This window comes from Giraffa tippelskirchi, chromosome 1 (assembly GCF_054371585.1).
Source record: "Giraffa tippelskirchi isolate mGirTip1 chromosome 1, T2T-mGirTip1v1.2.pri, whole genome shotgun sequence".
Classification (NCBI taxonomy): Eukaryota; Metazoa; Chordata; class Mammalia; order Artiodactyla; family Giraffidae; genus Giraffa; species Giraffa tippelskirchi.
The window spans coordinates 226,408,326-226,433,083 of NC_137275.1; the positions used below are offsets into that span (position 1 = coordinate 226,408,326).

The following is a 24,758-nucleotide window of genomic DNA, read 5'->3' on the forward strand; positions in this document are numbered from 1 at the left end:
CAACCCAGATCTCTAAACATAGGAACCGGCGCGGGGCGGGGGTGGGGTTCCTGGCTCTGTCTGGCGTGTGGACGACAGTGTGTTGCTACGAGCTGGGCCCCTCAGAGCGGGTCCCTGGGTGAGCAGAGCTGAAGTCAGGCACTTGCATTAAAGAGAAGACAGCTGTCAGCGTTTACACTGCGAACGTGAGTATGACTAGAGCATGATGGTAAGCGCATACTCGATGGTGGCAATGCTCCGCGCATCTCCATGCTGAGCCCCTCGGAGACCTCTGTGAGGCTCTTGCACGGTAAGCTTTGCAAATCCTTAATAGAGGAAGTTGGCTTAGGAAGCTGAGACTTTCCCAGAGTCGGTGATTATAAACCTCGACCTTCTTCCCTGGAGGCAAGCGTTTTCTGTACAGGACGGTCTCCTGTGGGACCGAGGATGGAAGCAGCCTTTGTCAGAAAAGGAGCGCAGCACTTCTGAGAGACGCGTGAGAGTCGCAGGGCCGGAGAAGGGGTGGGAGAGGGCGACGCCGAGGGTTCAGGCAGATCTGCCCAGCGCTCTGCAGCCCCCAGGCCAGGGACGTGAGCCCCAGCGGTGCGAAGGTCAGTCCAGAGAGTGGGCAGGGGCTTGACACCCTCCAGCTGGGCTTCCATCTGCCTGGGGCTCCTCACCTCACCTCCAGAATCCACAGAGTGGCAAGTTGAATAGTTCAACGAAGACACAAATTCATCTACTTGATGAGTTAATAATGGCAAATTATTCGTGTCATAGACATGGGGCGTTGGCATTTGAGCAAAACACTTGTACTGCGGTTGGGTCTCATCACAGACAGCAGAGTAACTGACAAGTCAATTGAAAGTGCCCAGATGAGGAGGAAGGGGGTGGTGAGGGGAGAGGACAGACCGATCTGAGCTCAGCAACCCCGGGCAGTTCTGTCTTCCATCCATCAATCAGCTCTTTTTTCTGAGTGAGTGTATGATGGGGAAAGACATCTGTGATACACATGAAGGAAAAGGCAAGACTGAGAGGCTAATGCATACGAGACAAGTTACAAAGAGTTCGTTACAGAAGACACTATTAAAGTTAGGATCTGCCAGAGGTTGTTTGGGCCCAAGTACTGTGTGGACGTGTGGGATGAGGGGCTGCCTTATTTGGTTGTAACCTAAAATCTCCAGAACCTCCCAGACTTTGTTCCTGGGTGATATTAGATAAGAATTTTGTATTTGCATTTTGTCCTTGTTTGGTTGTTGGTTTATTTTGGTTAGTAATTGGCCCCTGATGTTTGCAATAGCTGCCATTCCTAATTCATGAATCCCTTACTTGTCTTTTTCTAATTACTTTTTGTTTTAGTTGAAATATAATTAATTACAATGCTGTGTTAGTTTCAGGTGTATAGAAAAGTGATTCAGTTATGATGGTTTAGTCGCTAAGTCATGTCCAACTCTTGTGACCCTGTGGACTGTAGCCCACCAGGCTCCTCTGTCCCTGGGATTCTCCAGGCAAGAATACTGGAGTGAGTTGCCATTCCTTCTCCAGGGGATCTTCCTGACCCAGGAATCAAACCAGGGTCTCTTGTATTGCAGGCAGATTCTTTACCCGCTGAGCTACAAGGGAAGCCTCTAAACTCTTGTCCTTTGAGCTGCATTCAGTTATACATATATATATTTATATATTTTTTTCTGATTCTTTTCCCTTATAGATTATTACAAGATAACAAGTTCTCTTGCACTATACAGTAGGTCCTTGTTGTTTATCTATTTGTATATAGTAGTGTATACATTAATCCCAAGATGTTAATTTACTTCCTTTTCAAGGGAGCAAAGAAAACACCATCGGCCAAAGCTGCATCCATGAGGCTCCAGCGAGGTGTCTGTGCTCAGGCATCGACCTTGAACCCAGAGCTTTTGGGAGCTGCTGAGTCCTGGCAGGTTCCTGTGAGGTCGTGTCTTTTTTGTGCTGTTGACCGAAGATGAGACAGGTCACAGGCCAAGCGTGTGGAGTACATACGCTTGCAGGCCAGCAACCATGTCTTCGGCCCTGTTTTGACAGAAAGTGGTCTTCCCTTTTCTGCAGGAGGAGCACAGCTGGCAGAGCCCAGTGCTGGGAATAACACACGCACAACACACACACACACACACAGGCACACACGCATGCATATATACACCACACACACGCACACACATGCACACACATGCACACACCACACACCACACACACACACACTCCATGCCACAAGGAGCCCGTCAAAGCAGCCTGAATGACTTCAAAGCTGCCCTGGGAACCACAGCGCCGTGTGTATCCCAGCCTGTCTGTGGTTGCGAGGTGAGGGAGGGAGCGCAGTAATCAGGATGTTTGCTGAGAGACCGGACACGGACACGCTGGTCTGTCCGTGAATTACGTGCATGACTCAGAGACGTCACCTGCGCTCCCCCCAGTGTGCACGTGGTTCGTGGAGGGATCAAGTTCGATTCCAGAGTCCTCGGTTTCCATCAAGACGGTCGTTTAAGCAGCTTTCTCTGGATGATCTGTGGCTCAGTGTCTGGGTGCGTGGAGGGGAGCTCTTGCCGAGGTTCCGCAGCGGCCGTCGAGCTGAGCAGTCCCGCAGCTGCGGCTCCGTGTGTGACCATGATCTGCTCCAGACCCTGGAGAGCTGCCCCAGAAAGACCCTGGAGCTGAAACACCGCAGGGAGAAGTAAACAGACCGAGCAGGCCAGGAGGCCTCCTTCCACCCGCCCCGGCACCGGAGACGTGAAAAACAGGAACAAAACAAAACCCGTTTCTTGGCGCATAGCTCCCTTCTTCGAACTGAACTTTACCAAAGACGCCCAAACATCTGGTTTCAACTTTCGTCATTTTTTTCCACCTTATTTTCTGTTAAAAGTATGGTAAACGGAATACTTTGAAAGACAAAAATTTTAAGCCTGACCAATGAAATAAATTATATGGAAACTAATTGACTATTTAGACTATTTTAACTAATGACACAGGGATTTCCTCATGGCGCTTTGAATACACGTCCAGAGCAAAGACAGAGAATAATAACCCCTGTGCTTCCACAGAAGAGAAACTGGGTAACCGAGGGTGAGCACTCCGTGCCCGAGTCTGAGTCAGGCCTCAGGGAGCTGAAGAAATGGAGGCATCCTCAGGCCTCAGACTGCTCTCCCGGGGGACGGCGCCCCAGGGCCGCACTCACGCGGAGTGCGCACACACAGAGCTACAACACAGCGCGCACACAGACACACAATAACACGTGGAGAGATACACACAGAGACACACACAGTGTGCGCACACACAGACACACAGATACGCATACAAACACACAGAGACACACATACAATATACACCCTGAGATACACACACAGTGTGCACACACACAGACACACAGATATGCATACAAACACACAGAGACACACATACAATATACACCCAGACACACACACACAGTGTGCACACAGGGACACACAATAACATGCGGAGAGATACACACAGAGACACACAGATATACATACAAACACACAGAGATGCACATACAGTACACACTCAGAGACACACACACTGTGTACACACAGAGACACACAATAACACACGGAGAGATACACACAGAGACACACACAGTGTGCACACACACAGAGACACAGATATGCATACAAACACACAGAGATACACATACAGTATACACCCAGAGACACACACACTGTATACACACACACAGAGAGACACACACAATAACACATACACAACAGATATACAATATACAGCCAGAGACACACACAGATATACACACACACACACAGACACACACACAATATACACTCAGAGAGACACAAGAGCACACACAGATACACACACAGTATATACCCAGAGACACACACAGATACACACACAAAACACACACATGCAGATCCTCTACACTCCCCAGCCCGAACACCAGAGACACGTGGGTGGGCTGAGCCCTGTTCCAGGTCAGCTCAGACCCCCAGGTACCAGGGATGCGCGTTATGGGGTCTCACGTGGACACCAGAGGCCTCGCCTGGCTGATCTGTCAGGCTCGTTCCGAAGGTTGAGCGGGAATCCTCGTTTCGGTCCCTGGACGCTGCTCCCGCCCAGCATGTCTGCCCATGTGATGGCTGGAGGGCCCGCAGGGCTGGGGGCAGGCAGGCTCCTCACTGCAGACCCCCCCCGCCTGGGGCTACCCTCCCGCGCCCGCTCCAGACACACGGGGCCCTTGGTGCCCGGATATTTGGCTATTTTTCTATTTTCAAGAACAAAAGAGAAACAGAAGCAAGCCTCCCAAGGAATGTCCAACCTAGTCAGAGATGAGCCGCTTCTCAGAAAGTCCGTCAGCGGGAAGCTGTTGAAAGCGGCCCCGTGCCTGCGGGACAAGCAGAAACTGTTTCTTCAGAGACGCAGCGGAGCTGGGGACCAGCCTGCAGAGACCAAGGCCAGACGTCCAGCCCTGCTGCTCGCAAGTCACGGGTGGCACTGTGGCTTTGAGCTGGATCTTCTCCCGCCAAACCTTTGCTTATTTCCTGTCCTCAGGCTTACTTCTGAGATTCCAACACAGGTGCAAGGGAAACTTTTGAGATTCCACTGAGAAACATGACGAAATATCGAGACTAACAAGTTTTAGGAAGCAAAGTGAGGGATTTCAAACAGTGACAGAAGCCCAGTAATTGCTGTGCAGTAAGTGTTCCTCCATCAGTCTCCTTCATTGCAACAGGCTGTATTCGGGAGCCCAGGAAATGCGGGGTGTCGTCATATTACCTCTTATTAAAATGAGACTCCCCTGCCCCATAAAAATGCATTTGTCTGTTTTTTTCCTCTCTACTAAAGATAGAAAGTCAACTGGCGGAATTGTCCAGTAGTCGGCAAACACTGAAGCTGCAGCTTCGGCTTCAGAAATTCTCCGTCTGGTCATCTCCCTCGGGCCTTCCTGGTCTAACCTGAGCGCATCTCTCCTCAAGCCCCCTCGCTTTGGCGGCAGCAATTTATCAGACATTTCTCCTAATTCATCACCTCGAGAAGTATGTTAGCAAATGCTCTGTGCCAGACACTGTTCTAAGAACTAGAAACACCCGTGTGAACAGAGAACCGCTCCTGTCCTCCGTGAACTGGCTCCTGAGGATGAAGTCAAACCTGTGGATGTTCAACTGTGACGAGGGACAACGATGAATATAAATCAGTAAACAGAGGACACGGGGCGGAGGCAGTTCCAGACACGTTTATTCGGGTGGTGAGACGGTGAGGCTGGACAGGGTCAGGACCATGGTTTTAGAAAGGCTGCGTGAGAGAGGGCCCTTGGTCCCCAGGGTCGGGGTGGCTGAGTGGGAGCTGGCGTGTGGGTTCAGCGAGGAGGGAGGCGAGGTCCTCGGCAGGCGGAGGCCAGGCCTTGGGGTGAGTGAATCATAGGCGGGCGGATGAAGACCCAGGGGTCTGCAGGCCCGCCTGGGAAGAGGTGGGGTCCCGAGGCCAAGGGGCAGAGTGGCCTCAAACCGGACGGGCTGGTGCAGGCTGGCCCGCTGGGTCTGAGGCAAGTGGTGTGCATGGTGAAGTGAGGGTGGAAAAGTACCCACTGTCAGGGGGCAGAGAGGGGCGCCGCCACCCCAGCCATCCCCTGACAAAGAAGAGCAGGAGGTCTTGGGGTGGCTGCAAGGGTGCGTTTGATTAAGAAGATGCTTTAAAGGCATGAGAAAGTAAACTTGTTGATGAGAATGGTCCAATAAAAAGAAAACATATAATGATTCAGGGAGCGGAAGGGATGTTTGGTGGAGTGACGTCCTTGAGTAGAATAAACGAGTGGGTTCACCGCACACCTGGAGACTCTGCCCTCAGCCTGGACGAGACGCACCCAGGACACCAGGAGGCGAGGCGGTGGCAGGATGGAGGCTTCTTCAGTGGAGAGGGACGTGTGCTCATCCGCCAGGAGCGACGGGGCCTGCAGAGAGAAGGGGAGCCGACGTGGTCTCGGGAGGGTCGTGGAAACCACCCGTCGAAGCGAACAACCCAGAGCAGGGCTCGGTCCCTCAGTGCCGTCTGCCCAGCCGTCTGCCCAGCCGTCTGCAGGCCCGTCAGCCCGGGTGCGGCTTCTCACCTTGTTCAGGAGCTGAGAGCAGAAGTGAAGCGGGGAGGTTTGCCCATCGCCCAGGGATGGCTGAGCCCTCCGACACCTGGAGCGGAGAGGCGGGAGGAGGCAGGGTGCAGAGCAGGAGACAGAGACGGGACCGTTCAGACCAAGCGTGGAGGGCCCGCGGCTGAGATGCAGGAAGACACCCTCAGAAGCACGTCTTCATCTGCTCTTTATCCTTTCATTTCCCGCTCGGAACAGAACAAGGCTGCTGAGTTTTCTGCTCTTCCTTTGAGATCTGCTTCAGAGCACTTTCTCATAGTCGTTTTTCAAACTTTCGGTTGCATCTCTGCTGGATGTTCTAATATTTCATTTTCCAACTTTATATGGGTGGCACTCTCACCCCTTGCTTCTTCTACATGAAAACTCTCCTAAACTGCATATTTAACCAATTTTAACATGTGCTACATTTCATTTATCTAAAACATGATCATTGCCCTAGGGTTTCTTGAGGCCCAGGAGTGAAATATCAGCATTTTAAATTCCACTAAGCAAGATAAAAACTCCCCTACCCTGAGAAAGAGGGAACAGGGTGGGTGAGGGGAGGGAGCAGAAGAAGGAAATTCTAAGGGAGGAGGGAGGAAGGGTGAGAAAGAAGCCAGACCCTGGTCCATCTAGCTGTCACATAAACAGCAAAATTCTTCATTCATCCAGTTAATTGAAAACACAACCGCTGTCAGGGATCAATTATCATTACATCTTACTTTAAGATGTATTTATTTTTACAAAGAAACTTCTTGACTCAAGAAACACACAATTTCACCAACTTAATGTTCCAGAGAGAATCGTGTTATACCAACACTAGATGATATTCAGGCAGAGAAAAGTTAATTGTAAGACAATCCTTGAGAAGGTAGCCCAGCAGGACCACCAGAACTTCTCTCATTAAAGAAACAATGACCCTGTAAATTAAAGACCTCCCACATGTCAGACACTCGCCAGGTGAGGGGGCGAGGCCCGGTGCTGTCCTGCCCTCAGAAAGCACAACATGAGGTTCTTGAGTAAATGTCTTATTAATTTCCAGTTACTGCGAACTTAGTCCAAGGAAAGAATGTGCTTGTCATTAAGGTAAGCAGTGAGGTCATGACTGCAAAATTCAAACAGCAAATGTCCCGTTTCTTCATATGTTCCCACAGCTCCTTTTCAGCTGATTTCTAGATGTTTTACGGGATGGTATAGAAAACATTCTTTCTAGCCTGTGTGATTGCAAATGGAGCATTAATTGCCTGCTTTTTACTTCCTCGCCTTTCGGGTCAGCATGGAGGAACATGTCACCTGACCAGGGACTGCTCAAGTATTAGTTTCTCGAGTTCTTGCCTTTGGCCAAGACTCCCCAGAAGTGGCCGTGTGAACTCCTGGCTGGAAGCCGAGCTGGGGAGAGGCTGGGCCCTCACCTCTCCCTGTAGGGATGCTCCCTCTCCACTTGGGGTTGGAACTCTCGCTTCAGCCGTAGGAGGGTCCCTGCCTCCGGGGTCTCTGCTGGGGGAGGCAGCAGTGCTCAGACCACACGCACACCCGTTGGGGGACCCCCAGGTGGGGCTCCCACCCCGGCAGCATGCAGGGCTCCCCGGAGACCAGGCAGCCAAGTCTGGGAGTGCGTTCTGCCCCCAACTCTAGGGTGGTCTTGCTCCCCCGCGGGAGCTTATTAAACGCACATCATCTCCAGTCCCAGCCCAGACCTCCTAGACCACCATCTGTTTGACAGGAATCCCACGGCACATTCAAGCCTGAGGAGCACAGCTCCAGGAACTGGAGCCCCAGGGCCCTGTGTCTCCAGGATTCTGCCAAGGCAGAGAGGTGAGGTCCAGGCTCGTGGGCGGCAGGGGCTCTGGAGTCTAAGCTTCTCACGCAGCAGCAGGCTCCCTGAGCCTCAGAAGCACATGCACAGCCTGACTTCTATGCACAGGGGTCTCAATTCAGAGGTCTAAGGGCCAAGAATGTGCACTTCTAACGACTTCCAGGTGATGCCCACACAGCTGGTTGGGGACCACACTTGGAGATGCACTATTCCATAGAAAAGCTATGACAAGCCTAGACAGAGAATGTTAAAAAGCAGAGACATTACTTTGCCAACCAAGGTCCGTCTAGTCAAGGCTATGGTTTTTCCAGTGGTCATGTATGGATGTGAGAGTTGGACTATAAAGAAAGCTGAGCGCCGAAGAACTGATGCTTTTGAACTGTGGTGTTGGAGAAGACTCTTGAGAGTCCCTTGGACTGCAAGGAGATCCAACCAGTCCATCCTAAAGGAGATCAGTCCTAAATATTCATTGGAAGGACTGATGCTGAAGCTGAAACTCCGATACTTTGGCCACCTGATGTGAAGAACTGACTCATTGGAAAAGACCCTGATGCTGGGAAAGATGGAGGGCAGGAGGAGAAGGGGACAACAGATGATGAGATGGTTGGATGGCATCACCGACTCAATGGACATGAGTTTGAGCAAGCTCCGAGAGATGGTGATGGACAGGGGAGCCGGGTGTGCTGCAGTCCGTGGGGTCACGGGGTCAGACATGACTTGGCGACTGAACAGCGTTCCCCAGGCTGAAAGGTGCCCGCGCTTTCAGCCCTTTACCTGGACTCTCAGGTTAAGTGCACATCAGCCTGCAGTTCCCATAACTTTCTGAAGGTTTATTTGGGGGGGGTGTGATTGCAGGCCTCTGCTGCACCCCAGGTCCACCCGTTTTCCTGTTTCCTGTATCTTGTTCACACTTTACTTCCATCTTTTTTCTCAACTTGAGTTTTTCCCCTTATTTCTTGGCATTTTTCATCAGCCCTTTGTTTTGTTTTTTCTCTGTTTTCCTGCCTTCAATTTCACAGTTTTCTATTCTTGTTTGTTATTTCCTTCCTACTGTTTGCCTCAAGTTTATTTTTCTCTTCTTTTTCTAGTTTCTTGAGGTAAAAACTTGGATTACTAATTTGAAGTCATCTCTATTCTCTAATGCAAGCATTTAGTGCTAGAAATTTTCCTCTCAGCACTGACTTACCTGCATCCCACAATTCGACATGCTGTATTTTAATTTTCATTTATTTTTATTTTCTTTGCGATTTTATCTTCCACCCATGGGTTGTTTAACACATGTGGTTTCCACAGAGCTGACTGCCCCCACCTCATAAAACCTGGTTAAATCTCACTGTGCCCACTAAGGATGGACCCCACAGGTACTCTCCTGGTTGGAGACTCAAGGCCCTGCCTGCCTTTGCTCTGGTGGGGTGGAAGGAGATGACTTTCCTTTTCTTCTTATTAAGACCATGGTGGGGACCATCTTCTGGAATAAGGCAAATATTATCCTTTGTCTTCTGTGGCTAGATCCCCACTGCCTAGACCTTGGCTAAGGAAGTAGGTTTTCCTTGGAGCTTTGTGGCTGTGACCATCAGTAGCTCTGGTCGGAGGTTACATAGCGCCCATCTAGGATATGTGGGAGCTTTGAGGGAGCAGGGCACCCACCTGTCCAGGAGTACTGGGGCCACAAGGACTCCAGGGGACTCATCTGTCCAAAATGAACAGGAACTACAAGGACTCCTGGGGACTCGCCTGTCTAGGATGTACTGGCTCTGTGAGGAGGCTGGGCACTAGCTTGAGTATTGTTCCCCGGTCCCAAGGTCCAAGGCCCGCCTTCTCTCTCACCTTCCCTGTGGTTGCGCTGTGTCCAAGGTGTTTCCATTGTAAGGCGAGGAGCTGGGAGGAATGCGTCTCCTCCATCGCAGGCAACACGAAGTCCCGCCTCATCCCGCTGCCGGCTTTCCCGAACGCCTGTTCTGTGCTCGCAGTTCCGGTGCCCTCCTGCAGGCACAGCTTTTGAGTACAAGGGCTCACTTCCCCAGTCGTGGGCTCTGTTGATCTGGGGGTGCTCGCAGCCAGACTGGACTGTGTGAGCCCCCAGCTCCCCTGGCTGGCGGCCTCAGCGCTCACCTTCCGCTGGTGCCCTTGCACGGTCTGGAGAAAGGGCAGGAGGCCTGGCTTGGCACGTGCATGCCATCCGTGCAGAGAAGGCCGTCTTCGTCCCCTTCCCTCCGGCTTCCTGACAGCGACGTGCGTGAGACGGGAAAACACGGGGACTGCGTCTCCCCTCAGCAGTCTACCTCACATGTCCACCAGCTCACGTGAGCGCAAAACAGCGGAGCAGCAGCCAGGGCCGAGGGTGGACCAGCGTGAGCACAGACGCCGCGGGCACCGTGTGCTCAGAGGGGTGAGCTGGAAAGCTGGGCTCCGTGTCCACTGGAGGGACGCTGCACGTTCCCCAGCCCTGAGCTCAGACTGCGCTTGGCAACATGGCCTCTCCCAATTCCTCATGATGGGCTTTGGGCAGACTTGCCAGAGGACACTCACAGGTATTGTAGGAAAAGTATTTCCAAGTCTCGTATGAGCTCTGCCTTCCCCAGAGAGCAGCATGTTAAAATCATACCTGGAGAGACTCGCTTATGCATACGGGACGGAACTGATGCTCACAATAGCTAACACAAGGCAACACTTATTGTGAGAATGGCCCAGTTACTAAAGTAAAAATTTATACTCCTGACTTTTCTCTTGTAGAAAATAGAAATGTATGAGGGTTCACATACCACTACGGTTTAAGCTTGTATTTAAAAAAAAATCTACCCTAGTCTTAAAGCACCACCCCCCTCCAAACCACATAGAAAACTGCTCTCAATAAGATAGTCACCTCACCCAAAATAATAGTGACCTGCAAAATGAGGTCAGCAGCTTAGTTAAAGCCTCAGGATCTGAGCTAACTCCCAGCACAACCAAAGGTGCCCGTGTCGGCGGGGCACTGACCAGGAGGCGCACGGTGGGGTCCAGGAGGAGGCACACGGGGAGGCCTCGGGCACGGCTCCGTGCAGGCCGAGGAGGTCCCTGCGGGGCAGGCCTGTTCCGAGCCAGCGGGCAGCGCTGGGCCCCCTCCACGCCCCGCAGAGCCCAAGGACAGTGTCTGGCGTTCCACCTTCCTGCCTAATGCGCTTGCTGCACAAATTGGACTTCCCGGGCTTTATTGTCCCCTAAGGGGAGTACTGCTGGATGGCGTTCATGTATTCTTTTTCATTCTTTATCTATTATTTACAGCAGGAAATATCCCTGTTTTCTTTCTGAAAATCTGCAGTTATTCCTGGCATTAGCAGAGGATTTTTGTCAGTTTCATCAATTACCTATTACTGTAGTTTCCTGACCTGCTCACTGCCCAGTAAGTCAGGACCGAGGGTGCGTCGTCACTGAGGCTGAGGTGGGGGCGAGGAGCCAGGAGTCACCCTTTGTTTCCTCGGTTACGACCCTGCAGTCTGGGGGGCAGGGGGAGCCCGGGGGTCCTCCCGAGGGCCACCCGCCTGCCTCGTGGGGACCCCCAGGAAAGGGGCTCGGAGCACTGACCCTTCCTCCCTGCGCTGCAGGTCAGCCTGGAGCGCCTCTCTCGGGGCAGCTCGGGCTCTGCTTCCCAGGCCGAGTGTCAGGGGCCCTGCTACTCCCCGTCGAGCCCGGAGTCACGGGCCTCACACCCCCCTCCCCCCCTGAAGGCTTTCCACTTCTCCTGAGTCGTCCCAGCGCCCCCCACCCGGCCCCCAGCCCAGGAGGCTACTCTGCTGTGTGTCCCCCCTGCTCAGACGGGAACCCTGCCCACCCCTCCGTCACACCCCCTCCAGCAGTGACCGCGTGGACTTGGGCGGGCTTAGTAGCTGCTCTGACTTGGCTTCCTCCATTCTGACATTCAGTTAGTAAGTGGCCACTTACGAGGCCAGGATGAGTGGCTGAAGACGCTTGTCCTTCTCTTCTGTCCTCTGCAGGGACGGGGCCTCTGAGCTGGCCCCGTCAGGCTCACGTCTGACTTCCCTGTAAAATGTCTGGTTTGTGAACTTGTAAATGATCAATCCAAGACGTTCAGGGGCATGTTTATTCTGGTCATTGGTGAACTGAGAACACACGATCTACATTATTTGGAAACTGTATAGAATAATCTACCCTCTGTACAGGCAGACGTTACAAATCTCTAAACTGGATTCTTTCTGTAAATGATATTTTACTCCTAAACACTTTACAGAAAGCCAAGTTATTTTCACTCACACATCAGCAGGGCTTCTTTGTAGAGACCCCACCCCGACTCCCGCCGGGTGGACAGGACCATGGCCAAGAGCCTGGTGACCCCAGAGGACAGTGCCCCTAGGGGTCCCCTGATCCCGCGCCACCCCAGTGAGGGGGGGAGCACACTAACCCTGCCAGGTCCCGGGCTGAGGACAAGCAGGGCCAGACAACCGTCTCTCCCACCTGTAGGGGAGGCTTCAGGGGAAACTGAGCTCAAGGTCAGGCTGCCCAGAGGGAACCAGTGAGCTGGCTGTGCGGGAGCAGCCCTTGCCTGTTGAAGGAATTTTCTGCCCACGAAGTAGGAGAGTGAGCTGTCAAGGGACCCCAACACCAGAACCCTGACTCACACACAGGCCTGGCCATGGCCAGCAGAGCAAGCTCAGCCGAGTCACATGAGCCCCAGGGTTGTAGCCCTGGTTCTGGAGGTGAGCCGTGTCTGTGATTGTGATCACAGCAGAGACACGCTCAAGGGGCCTGCCAACTCGTGATCTGAGCTCATCAGAGGCTCTCATCACTACCTTGTTCCTGGGTTAGTATTTTAAGTAAAATCCTCCGTCTAAAAGTTAGGCTTTTATGGTGTGAGTGAGGGATCCTGTGAAAACCCTGAAATTCCAGAAGAACAGAAAAGGAAGTGTGAGACGGTCACAGGGCACAGTAGTTGGGTGACGCCACACCAAGGGAACAAAAGCCAGGCTGCACCGTGAACGTCCAGAAACGCCTTCCAGGGCGAGTGCGGGTCTTGGTCTTTCACAGACGGGGCTGGGGAGACTCCAAGGCACGAGGCTCAGAAGCTGACCTAACCAGGCCGGTGCGGGGGGTGGCATGTGGGCTGCAGCTCCCTGGCCCTGGGGACCGTCGCATCACCTCGCTCCAGACTGGGCCCCTCGGGTTCTGCTGGACATGTCAGCGGGACTGACGATCCATTCCACAGGAAACTGCGAGGACCTCCTGAAGCAGCCGGAGCAAGGCACCTGCCAGCGCCCATGCAGACCGCAGCCATTTGAGCGATTCTTCACCCTGGACCAGAACACAGGTGTTCTGCCCATCTCCTACTTTCATCGAATGAATATAGCAGTTGTTTGCTAAAAACATGGAAAGTTCAGGATTAATTAAGGTGCTTCTCTCCATCCTGGGAACAGGGGGTATGTATCCCACAGGTCCTCCATGGAGCAGTGTGTGTGTGTGTGTGTCTGTCTGTGTGTGTGTGTGTGTGTGTGCGCGCGCGTGCGCACCTACGACATGGCGTCCTTTTAAAGATCAAAAGTTTACTCGTAGGAAATACAAGAGAAGAACGCCTTTCATCATATATACACAAATGCCATATTCCTTTTTTCAGGCACAGTTTAAAGGTACCCTCTTTCTCAAATGTTCTTCCTTAAAACCGCAAACCTGACACCAAGCAAATGCGTAAGTGGACTCTGAGCTGGGTCAGGACCTACGTGCTGGGAAACTCAGATTTCCTAAGGATGTGACTTTTTCCGCTCTAAGTGTCAAAATTGCTGTGGGAGCATCCCAAGCCTCTAGTGAATATACAGATGGCCAAGAAAAATAAGCATAGCCCAGATTTTGCGAGTGGAAATAGTAACCAGCGCCGGCAAACCCTATTCCATGTTTATATACAGAATTAATTAAGTAACTTCAGCTGAGTTTCTGGTCAAGTGTATTTCATCTGAACAGCATCATCTAGGGCATTACCGGTAGGAAGAGTGTTTGTCATCAGATGGAAAGGAATCACCCCTTTTATGAAGTGGGCCCTGGTTAAGGAGGCTCTAAGAAGGCAGGTGCTGCGGCTACCCCCGTGATCATGTGTGCGAGGAGCCGGGCGCCCTGTCGACTGCTGCTGGGGTCCCGCCGAGGCAGAGCGACCCCGGGGCGGGCCTTCCAGCGGCGGTTCCCGGAGACCCTCCTGCTTTCTGCACAAAGTGAGGGAAGCAGCTGCTTCTGCAGGAGGTTGCCTTGGAAACCGGCCGACAGCAGCAGCCCTGCCCCCACCCAGGCTCCAGGGACCATGGACGCACCCCCAGGCTGGCCAGGTGCCCTAGCTCTGACCCGGCAGGAGTGGGAAGCCCCCGACAGGCAGGCTCAGCGGACCTTAGGGCAGCGGGCCCCCCGGCAGGCGCTCTCAGAGAGGCATGGGGGGGGGGGAGGGCGGAGGGATCCCCCGATGAGAACCGGCATCGGCCACCAAGGGCCGGAGGAGGGGCAGACCATCTCATCTCTGACAAGGAATTTCTGGGGCGAAAATACTGTTCATGCGAAGTAAGACAAATATGTACAAATAAAAAAAAATTGCAAATGATTGACTCCGTACTAATTTAGAGTCTCAGATCCCTGGACCTGGAACTTAGAGCTGAGGTGGCCAGATCTCAACAATTTGCTGAGCAAGACTGTCCAAGAAGGGAAGTGGCCTCTGAAGACACCGGCAGCCGGGTCAGACGCTCAGCCTCTGGGATCTGACGCCCCGACCTCCCTGAGAGCCCCGCGTCCCGCCTAGAGGCTTATTCTGTTTTGCAGGCTAAGGACACTTTTGTGTTACTTATGATTTACCGTGACTGTTTGGTAACTTACATAATGTTCAAGGGATTTTAGTGATACCTGTCTGAGAGAGATAATTAGTTATCCTATCAAATAATGAATGTAATTTTGTTGGAAGCAAATTTTTAAAGCTAGAGAATTGCATGCGCCTACCTTTGAAAAAGTAGATGAGCAAATGTTGATGCATGTTTTCACTTAATTGAACCCTATGTCATGTTTCTACAAAGGCGCGTTCCCAGGCTAAGCGGGGATTTTAGGCTAAAAGAGGAGCTACGGGACACGCTGGAGGCCCCGGACATCCCCAGGCGCCAAGTCCCTTCTCCCCCATTGCGGGAACAGCTGTGTGCTGGGAACTCATGTAATTTACATGAGGAAATAACTTTAGCTATGAAGCTTTCTCATTTTAATTGGCTCGTTTATAAACAAACTCATGACCCTTTCTTTGAGACCATAAACTAGGGGGGTTTTCATTATTGCCTTTGCAACCTCTGAAAGTGGTCTGAACACATTTGGGGGAATGATTTTGGGCACTGAGACTTTCATTTGTAAAAAATCACTCATTCATTAAAACGTTAGCATAAAAAACCCTTTTATCCATAAAACTAAAAGAATGAGTGCATTACATTAAACATTAAAGAAAATACATGAAGCCATTTGAAAGAAAACAGTGATTTTTCAATTCACTGCCTGTCCCAGAAGGAACATATCTTTCTGAGCACCTGGAAAGTGCTCGGTAATGATGTGCTGTGTTTGCCAAAACAGCTCCTACCGTCCTGGTGTCAAGGGACTTGCTTCCTCCACAATAAATGCTGGGTTTATTAAAGCTCAAACTAAATTCAAGGGGCATACTTCTAACTGAGACAGGAAAGGAAGGGAATTTAATAAATAACATGGAAGATACACATATATCCAGATATCTGTAAAACTGATGGAATCAATGTGGAATTTGATTCAATTGGTTTTAATAAATTATAATATGTATAGATATGACCATATATTCATAGATAAAATATTAATAATTATTTGACTATTATGAAACACTATTAAAATTCCTTCAAAAGTCAATCTTATAAGAACATTTCAATAAACCAGTACTAAGTAAATGAGAATCACAAATAGCTGGAGTTGCTGCCATTTTCTGTTGGAAAAATAGCAAAAGTAAATACACTACATCAGATAATTAGGAATAGATCATCCAACCAAGCTTGCCAATTACACTTACCTCAATTTGCACCTATGACAGATGCCTGAAGAACTATGGACGAAGGTTCGTGACATTGTACAGAAAGCAGTGATCAAAACCATCCCCAAGAAAAAGAAAGGCAAAAAGGCAAAATGGTTGTCTGAGGAGGCCTTACAAAGAGCTGAGAAAAGAAGAGAAGATAAAGACAAAGGAGAAAAGGAAAAATATACCCATCTGAATGAAGAGTTTCAAAGAATAGCAAGGGGAGATAAGAAAGCCTCAGTGATCAATGCAAAGAAATAGAGGAAAACAATAGAATGGGAAAGACTAGAGATCTCTTCAAGAAAATTAGAGATACCAAGGGAACATTTCATGCAAAGATGGGCTCCATAAAGGACAGAAATGGTATGGACCTAACAGAAGCAGAAGATATTAAGAAGAGGTGGCAAGAATACACGGAAGAACTACACAAAAAAGATCTTCATCACCCAGATAACCACAATGGTGGGATCACTCACCTAGAGCCAGACGTTCTGGAGTCCAAAGCCAAGTGGACCTTAGGAAGCATCACCATGAACAAAGCTAGTGAAGGTGATGGAATTCCAGCTGAGTTATTTCAAATCCTGAAAGATGATGCTGTGAAACTGATACACTCAATATGCCAGCAAATTTGGAAAACTCAGCAGTGGCCACAGGACTGGAAAAGGTCAGTTTTCATTCCAGTCCCAAAGAAGCACAATGCCAAAGAATGTTCAAACTACCACACAATTGCACTCATCTCACATGCTAGTAAAGTAATGCTCAAAATTCTCCAAGCCAGGCTTCAACAGTATGTGAACTGAGAACTTCCAGATGTTCAAGCTGGATTTAGAAAAGGCAGAGGAACCAAAGATCAAACTGCCAACATCCACTGGATCATAGAAAAAGCAAGAGAATTCCAGAAAAACATCTACATATACTTTATTGACTATGCCAAAGCGATTGACCATGTGGATCACAACAAACTGTGGACAACTCTTCAAGAGCTGGGAATACCAGACCACCTTACCTGCCTCCTGAGAAATCTGTATGCAGATCAACAAACAACAATTAGAACTGGACATGGAAAAACAGACTGGTTCCAGGTTGGGAAAGGAGTACGTTAAAGCTGTATATTGTCTCCCTTATTTAAGCTTATTTAACTTATGTGCAGAGTACATCATGCAAAATGGCAGGCTGGATGAAGCACAAGCTGGAATCAAGATTGCCGGGAGAAATATCAGTAACCTCAGATATGCAGATGACACCACCCTTATGGCAGAAAGTGAAGAACTAAAGAGCCTCTTGATGAAAGTGAAAGATGAGAGTGAAAAAGTTGGCTTAAAACTCAACATTCAAGAAACGAAGCTCATGGCATCTGGTCCCATCACTTCATGGCAAATAGATGGGGAAATAGTGGGAACAGAGACAGACTTTATTTTCTTGGGCTCCAAAATCACTGCAGATGGTGACTGCAGCCATGAAATTAAAAGACACTTACTCCTTGGAAGAAAAGTTATGACCAACCTAGAAAGCTTATTAAGAAGCAGAGACATTACTTTGCCAACAAAGGTCCGTCTGGTCAAGGCTATGGTTTTTCCAGTGGTCATGTATGGATGTGAGAGTTGGACTATAAAGAAAGTTGAGCACTGAAAATTTGATGATTTTGAACTGTGGTGTTGGAGAAGACTCTTGAGAGTTCCTTGGACTGCAAGGAGATCCATTCAGTCCTTCCTAAAGGAAATCAGTCCTGAATATTCATTGGAAGGACTGATACTGAAGCTGAAACTCCAATACTTTGGCCACCTGATGGGAAGAACTGACTCATTGGAAAAGACCCTGATGCTGGAAAGATTGAGGCAAGAGGAGAAGGGGACGACAGAGGATGAGATGGCTGGATGGCATCACCGATTCGATGGACATGAGTTTGAGCAAACTCTGGGAGTTGGTGATGAACAGGGAGGCCTGGCATGCTGCAGTCCATGGGGTTGAAAGAGTCAGACACGACTGAGCGACTGAACTGACTGAGGAACATATGTAACCGAAATCCATCTTTAATATGAAAACCTCAAGTAAATTCAAGCAATAGCTGTTGTTAAACACGTAGCATCTTTGGTTCACGGCATCTGAGATGAACTGTGGGCTGAAACCTTTTGGATGGAGGAGGGTTTTGGAGAGGTAGACACCTTCCACATAGACTCCTGAAAGAAGTCAGATTGTATGATTCCTTTTATACAGTTTTTCTTAAAATACATGTGGAGCTAAAATATTTGTTTTCGAGGTGAAGATTTTACAGCTGCAATAGGAAATCAAAGGAATGAACTTTTTAGAATAAAAATAAGAATATTCCAATTACAAGTCTTAGAAAACTCAGTCTCAGCACATGCTCCTCGGCCTGCCACCCCAGAGGGGTTGAGGGGGGCTGCTGCAGGTCCCTGGGGTCTGAGATCCAGGGCTTTCTCGGTTATAATTTCACACGTAGGATCCAGGAATGTATATCCCGACCAGTTTCCTGGGTCTGTACTAGACTCATAATTATATAGTCTGAGAGTCCTGTTTTATTTGTCTTTTTGCAGAACTATGACTGTAATTTTTTACGATAGGAGGAAATAGTGGAAACAAAATGTATCCAACCTTCTAGAGTTCAGAGCTTGAAGAATTTGTCAGGAAGGTGCAGAAGCGGATGGTGGAGGGTGACCTCAAGGAAGAACGAGTCTATGAGCCAGTGAGGGCAGAGACCAGGGACACAAACCCTTCTGAGGCTGCAGGTCATCAGGTCGGAGGAGAGGCAGTTTGCGGCAGGAAAGTCACCACTACAAGTGTCACAGGACCTGTTTTATGATGGGGAAATAGATTAGTGACTTTTAATGCCAGCTACGACTGCTAATGGGTGATTCCCAGGTGGTGCTAGTGTTAAAGAACCCGCCTGCCAATGAAGGAAACGTAAGAGACGAAAGTTCGATCCCTGGGTTGGGGAGATCCTATGGAGAAGGGAACAGCAACCTACTCCAGTATTCTCACCTAGAGAATTCCATGAACAGAGGAGCCTGGCGGGTTATAGTCTATGAGGTTACAAAGAGTCAGAGAGGACTGAAGTGACTTAGCATGCCTGTGACTACTAATAAATAAAATTTTTTCTTTAGGTTGGCGCTTACTGATATTCAAGAGACTAAGTTTAGTGCATCACAAGCTTTGACATGATGTGAAAAGGAATGATAAATCCTGATTTTGAGGAGGTTTTCTTTTTACAAGGCACAGGAAGGAAACCCTCGTTCCCAGAACCTGCGTCAGCGCACTTGTTCTTGTCTGTCCACACCCTCGTGCTTTAGGCACCTGCCCAGGCTCCTGATTTCACCTGTCACTGGTGTGAGGTCACCCACCCGACAATCCCTGTCGGGGACATGTCATGCTGGAACCTCAACCCCTTCTGTGTCTTTATGAACAGTGACTTTGAACTTTCACGTACAGGAGAGTAATTTGACCCATGTGATCTCGTCAAAGCTTTCCTGCCCCAGTGGTTTCTGATTTTGTGTGTTAACGTCTTTAAATCTTGCCTTACGAATTTACACGGTGCGCTTATTCTCTAAAACTTAAGTGATGAGCATTTACATTTATATCCAAAGTTCTGCTTTGACCGGCTCTGGGGGCGGCATGCCCATGTGCTCCATTGCTTTTCCCTCGGGGATCCACGGGCCCCTGTCGCTGTCTTCACCCCCCTGTTTGCAGCCGGTGCCCTGGGTCACTGGCACAGTCAGCCTGGCCGTGAGAGCCGCCTCTGTGACAGGCTGCGCTCTGTGGCTCTCTGACTGCTTAGTCTCACTTAGCTGTTGGTTTCCTTGGTTTTAAGTGGTTTTTCCGGAGACATCTTGCTTGCTTCGCCTCGTTCTTCAGAGCTGAGACTCCTGTCCTCTTCTGCTCCGCGTCCCAAACGGTGAACAGATGGTGGCGGGCGGGGTGCCGGCGTGGCTCCTCGCTGGTGGAGAGGGCACAGCTGTCTGCTGGGCTGCCAGAAGGATGTGCACAGTCAGGCTGCTGCTGTTTCTGTTACTCTCTGCCGTGCTGCTCCAGAACATTCCTCAGGTGTCGGAGTCCCTTTGCTTCCCTATCTATCACTTTCTCCTTAACTCAACTGATGTCTTTGCTATTCCCCTTTTCATTTGTTTAGTTTTTCTCAAAACTATCCACATTCCTCATGTCTGTGGAAATTCTCTTTAATGAGCCACACCAAGCAATCGCAGTTGGTTTTTTCTTCTGATGTACATTTGTATCTGCCTTTCGTGTTTTGTGCTACAATCCTTCTGTCTTTATTTTGGTCCTTTCTACCTACTGTCTCAGAGACACCACACCCCGGCTCAGCTGTTTGGAAGGATGAGAGGTGGCGCTGGGACAGCGCACCCGGGGTCTCTGCGGGTGGGGGCTGATCAAGGGCGGGGTGTGTTGCTGCTGTAGTTCAGCCCTGACTGGCCAGCTCGCGGAGACTTCTGCCCGTTTACCTTCCGACACTGATGGGGAGGAGCCCCCACTTTCTGCCACACTGCACGCTCTGCTTCCCGCAAGAGCCTCGAGTCACGGGAAGGGACATGAAGCAAGAGTCCCTCCTCCCCAGGGTCGTCGCCCAAGATGCCCACGGCTTCACAAGCCTGGGATCCTCTCTGCCCCCAAGAGACGGCACAACTGGCCCTGTCCGCCCTCTGGAACCGAGCTCAGCTCTTTCCTGCTCTGGGCAGCTCTTCTGACAACTCAGGGCGGCCTGCACCAGGCAGCTCGTCTCTGAATTACTGTGTGTGGATTAGTAGATGTCTCACAATTCCTCCCGGCTGTGGTTTTCCCTCCATTTTGCTTCTGTGGTTCTCGGGACAGTGAGGGGAAGACTGTAACCTCCAGTCAGGCTACTTGGCTTCTGGACTCACAGGTAATGTATCTCCTCCAAGATTTTAACAAATATTTATGAAGGACATCAAAGATCTGTACACAGTGCTCTTTTTGAATCACTGTTTAACGTTGATGCTTACAAACTCCACTCCTGGCCCTTGACTGCTTGTCAGTCACACAAAGCACTTGAGTTTCCTGGGATGGGTCCCAGCTGTTATCCCAACTTTGCTGGTGTCTCCCCACCTTTCCCAACTCCTAGTCATGTTCCTCCCTCAGATTCCCGACCATCAGGAGGCACGTTCCCATGGCAGATAAGAGGGTGGAGAGGGCATCTGTGCTCCTGTGGCAATAAAGGGGGGTTGAGTCAAGATTTCTCGAGTAATTGAAACGTTTACAAATACACCCTTTTCCAGGGTACAGTTATCAACAATTTTGAGAAGCAGAGTCAGTTTCTACAAGACTTAATCGGAGTTGTTCTATGATGCCACCCAAGATGTTCTCTGTCTTGTCACTCGCATATTCCGACAGTGACTCGGGCACTGCTTGGAAACATGGCAGTGGACCACCTCATGCACACCCATGGTGGATTCATGTCAATGTATGCAAAACAAATACAACACTGTAACGTTAAAAAATAGAAAATAAACTAATTAAAAGGAGAGCTCAAAGAAAAAAAAAGAAGAAATCCATAACTTAAATTTGTATTTACTATATATATTAAACACCAATTAAACTGTGTTCTTTAAGTTCTCAATTATTCTGTGCTCTCTGAACTTAAAAAATTGTAAACAAATTAATAATTTTAAGTGATTATTGATGACAGTACAGCCCAGAAATAAAATATCAAGAACATAATATTAAAACTTAAAAAGCATTAAGAGTAGAAGACATTGTAGTACATGGGAAAAATTGTCAGCTTGTAATTCATTTTTCTGGAAGCAATCTATAAGCACATCACTCAGGGATGCTCATGGAAAACTCCCCTCTCCCGGGGTCCGCCCTCCCTTCCCTGTTTCCAGGCTCAGGTCCTTCTTACCGTCCCCGACCGCGGCTGCTGCGGGAGAGTCTCAGCCTTGCCAGGTGCGAGCTCAGGAAGCCGCAGGTGGGGAAGGGCATTCACGCTTCCAAAGTGCAGCCCTGCTGGGTGGGGGGCTTCTCACAGGACAGCGGGTTTCTGGGAAGCATCCTTAGGGAGGCGTTTGAGGGGCATCACAGAGCCCACACTCACCGCTGACCCAGGGCCAAGGGCAAAGGTTACAGCTCCATGTGCAGGACAGGGAATGCCCGCTACGTCCCACTGTCCACACTCATGCCCATCAATTATCCTTAGCATAAAATACGGCTCACAAGAGTAAACTTGGAAATAGCAAAGTCACGGAGCTGAGAGAAGAGCCAGTTGCTCTTTTTTTTTCATTTTTATTTTAAATTAGAGGATACTTACAATATTGTGATGGTTTCTGCCATACATCACCGTGAGTCGGCCATGGGTGTACATACACCCCCTCCCTCCGCACGTTACCCCTCCAGGTTATCACAAAGCGCTGGCTTTGGGTTCCCTGCATCGTACATCAAGCTCCCACTGTCTCTCTAGTCTACACACGGTAAAGTTTATGTTCCAATGCTACTCTCTCAAATCACCCCACCCTCCCATTTCCCTACTGTGACCAAAAGTCTGTTCTCTATGTCTGCGTCTCCTGCTGCCCTGCAAATAGGATCATCAGTCTCATCTTTCAAGGTCCCATATACATGTGTCACTATCCGATGCTTGTCTTTCTCTTTCTGACTTACTTCATTCTGTATAATAGGCTCTAGGGTCATCCATCTCATTAGAACTGATCCAGATACATTCCTTTTTGTAGCTGAGTAATATTCCATTGGGTGTACGTACCACAACTTCTTTATCCATTCATCTGCCGATGGACATCTAGATTGCTCCTGTGTCCTAGCTGTTGTGAACAGTGCTGCAGTGAACACTGGGGTGCATCTGTCTTTTTAAATTATGATTTCCTCAGGGTTTAGCCACACAGCCTGAACAACAGGCACAGTGAAGCTAAGACGCAGAGACTCCAGCACCACACACCGGCGCACAGAGCGAGCTGCTGTGGGAGCCGGGCACGCACAAGGAAACCCTCAGCAAACCCACTGAAAATGCGGAATCTTGGAAAAGATGTGCTTTTGGTAGCGTCTACTGATTATATTGTGCTTTTTAAATTTGGAACTCAGTATCGCTGGGATCTCCATTATGTTTTAATTGGAGGCTACACAAAGCTCTTCTAATCACAGACTAGGATTCTGGTGAAGTGTAGCATGGAGGGGGCATGTGCCTCCTGCAGCACTCAGGCCGTGCCTGCGGGCACCACCCCAGTGGCACCTCACAGCGGATGCGGTGGACGCTTTCCTTGGCCAGAAACTACTGAAGGGCCTGGGGTCTCTCAGGGTAGTTAGATTTCTGTAAAATAACTCTCCTTCATTTCAGTCCTTATTGAGCATGGTATTATTTTTGAATTTTTTACTTTTAAATACGCTGATTTAAAAAGATTCTGAAAATATACACATACAATTACAGCTGTTTGTTGTATTTTACAAAATACGGTTTTTCAAAGTCTCTCAGGAATAAATGAATAGCTTTTTTCATAATTGAAAACGCCTCTACTGGGGCTTCCCTGATAGCTCAGTTGGTAAAAAAAAAAAAAAAAAAACCCGCCTACAATACAGGAGACCTTGGTTCAATTCCTGGATTGGAAAGATCTGCTGGAGAAGGGCTAGGCTACCCACTCCAGGATTCTTGGGCTTCCCTTGTGGCTCAGCTGGTAAAGAATCTGCCTGCTATGCGGGAGACCTGGGTTTGATCCCTGGGTTGGGAATATCCCCTGAAGAAGGGAAAGGCTACCCACTCCAGTATTCTGGCCTGGAGAATTCCATGGACTGCATAGTCCATGGAGTCGCAAAGAGTCGGACATAACTGAGGGACTTTCACTTTACACTTACCTCTTAGGTAGATTAGAATTACATAGAAAATTTTGGTATCAAGTATATGTTATTCTTAGTTATAATTATGAATTAGGACAAGATCTTAACACTTTCTTCATTTCTTTAAAACCTCTTTAATTTCCTGATTTATGAAGAAGGACAGAAGAACATAGATCACGGTCCTACTGTGAGGACTAACTAAGATCTGTGTCAAGAACTGGGATGCCACCGTGACTGGTCTTTGAACAAGAGTCTCCTGAAGTGATCAGTGGTCACATGGAGTCCATTTGTGTCTCTATCACTTAGAACAGGAGCTGACGAATAAGCAACGCTCAGCAAAGGAAAGAAGAAGTGAATGACATTCAGATGATTGGCTGAACATGTGAGCTTGAAGCACGTTTACTTAATGTGCTGTCCTCGGAGTTAGACGAGCTGGGATTGTTATTCCCTAATTCCCAGACAACAGGCTAAGCTCAGGTTCTATTTGTGGCTGTTCCAGGGTCCCAGGCTCTGGTCAACAGCGCTGCCTGAAGCCGCCCCTTCTGACAGCACAGCCAGCTCCCCTTCAGCCTCCTCCAGCCCTCGGGCACCACACGCGTTCCAATTTGGATGTTCCTGTGAACCCACAGCGTCAGCTGAGACATTCTGCGAAGGTGACCTTAAACTGAGGTGCTCAGTGGTCTGAGGCACTTGCGAGACAGCTGAAATATTTACCAAACCACATGCCTGAGGGTCAGGACTCCCAACAAGTCTGCTGAGCCCCTGGCATCTGAAATGTATGGCCGTCACCGCAGTATATTTTAAAGGATTGCAGAAATTAGTCCATTCTGTCATTCAAACTTGCTGCATTTTAAATATTTAGCTCTGCTTTATGTGGCATCCTCCCAAACTGTCTTACTTTCCCAGGCCTCTGATCACCCTGGGTCAAGAACTCTAGTAGGAACCAGTCTTTCTCTGTAATATGTTATAACTGTATTTCCAATCCAGAGAACATTCACTGAGCC

At 49.4% G+C, this 24,758-nt stretch overlaps 2 long non-coding RNA genes across 2 annotated transcripts; one reads left to right on the plus strand and one right to left on the minus strand.

Moving 5' to 3' along the window:
- Positions 1 to 812: 812 nt before the first annotated feature.
- Positions 813 to 2,941, plus strand: LOC145537990 (uncharacterized). Its single transcript, XR_014076579.1, has 3 exons — positions 813 to 955; positions 1,803 to 1,927; positions 2,062 to 2,941. It is a non-coding gene; the product is annotated as an uncharacterized LOC145537990 (long non-coding RNA).
- A 9,036-nt stretch (positions 2,942 to 11,977) lies between these two features.
- On the minus strand, positions 11,978 to 14,141 carry LOC145541066 (uncharacterized). The gene is made up of 2 exons (XR_014078742.1): positions 13,872 to 14,141; positions 11,978 to 13,258 (listed from the first exon to the last, which is right to left on the minus strand). It is a non-coding gene; the product is annotated as an uncharacterized LOC145541066 (long non-coding RNA).
- Between the last annotated feature and the right edge of the window lie 10,617 nt (positions 14,142 to 24,758).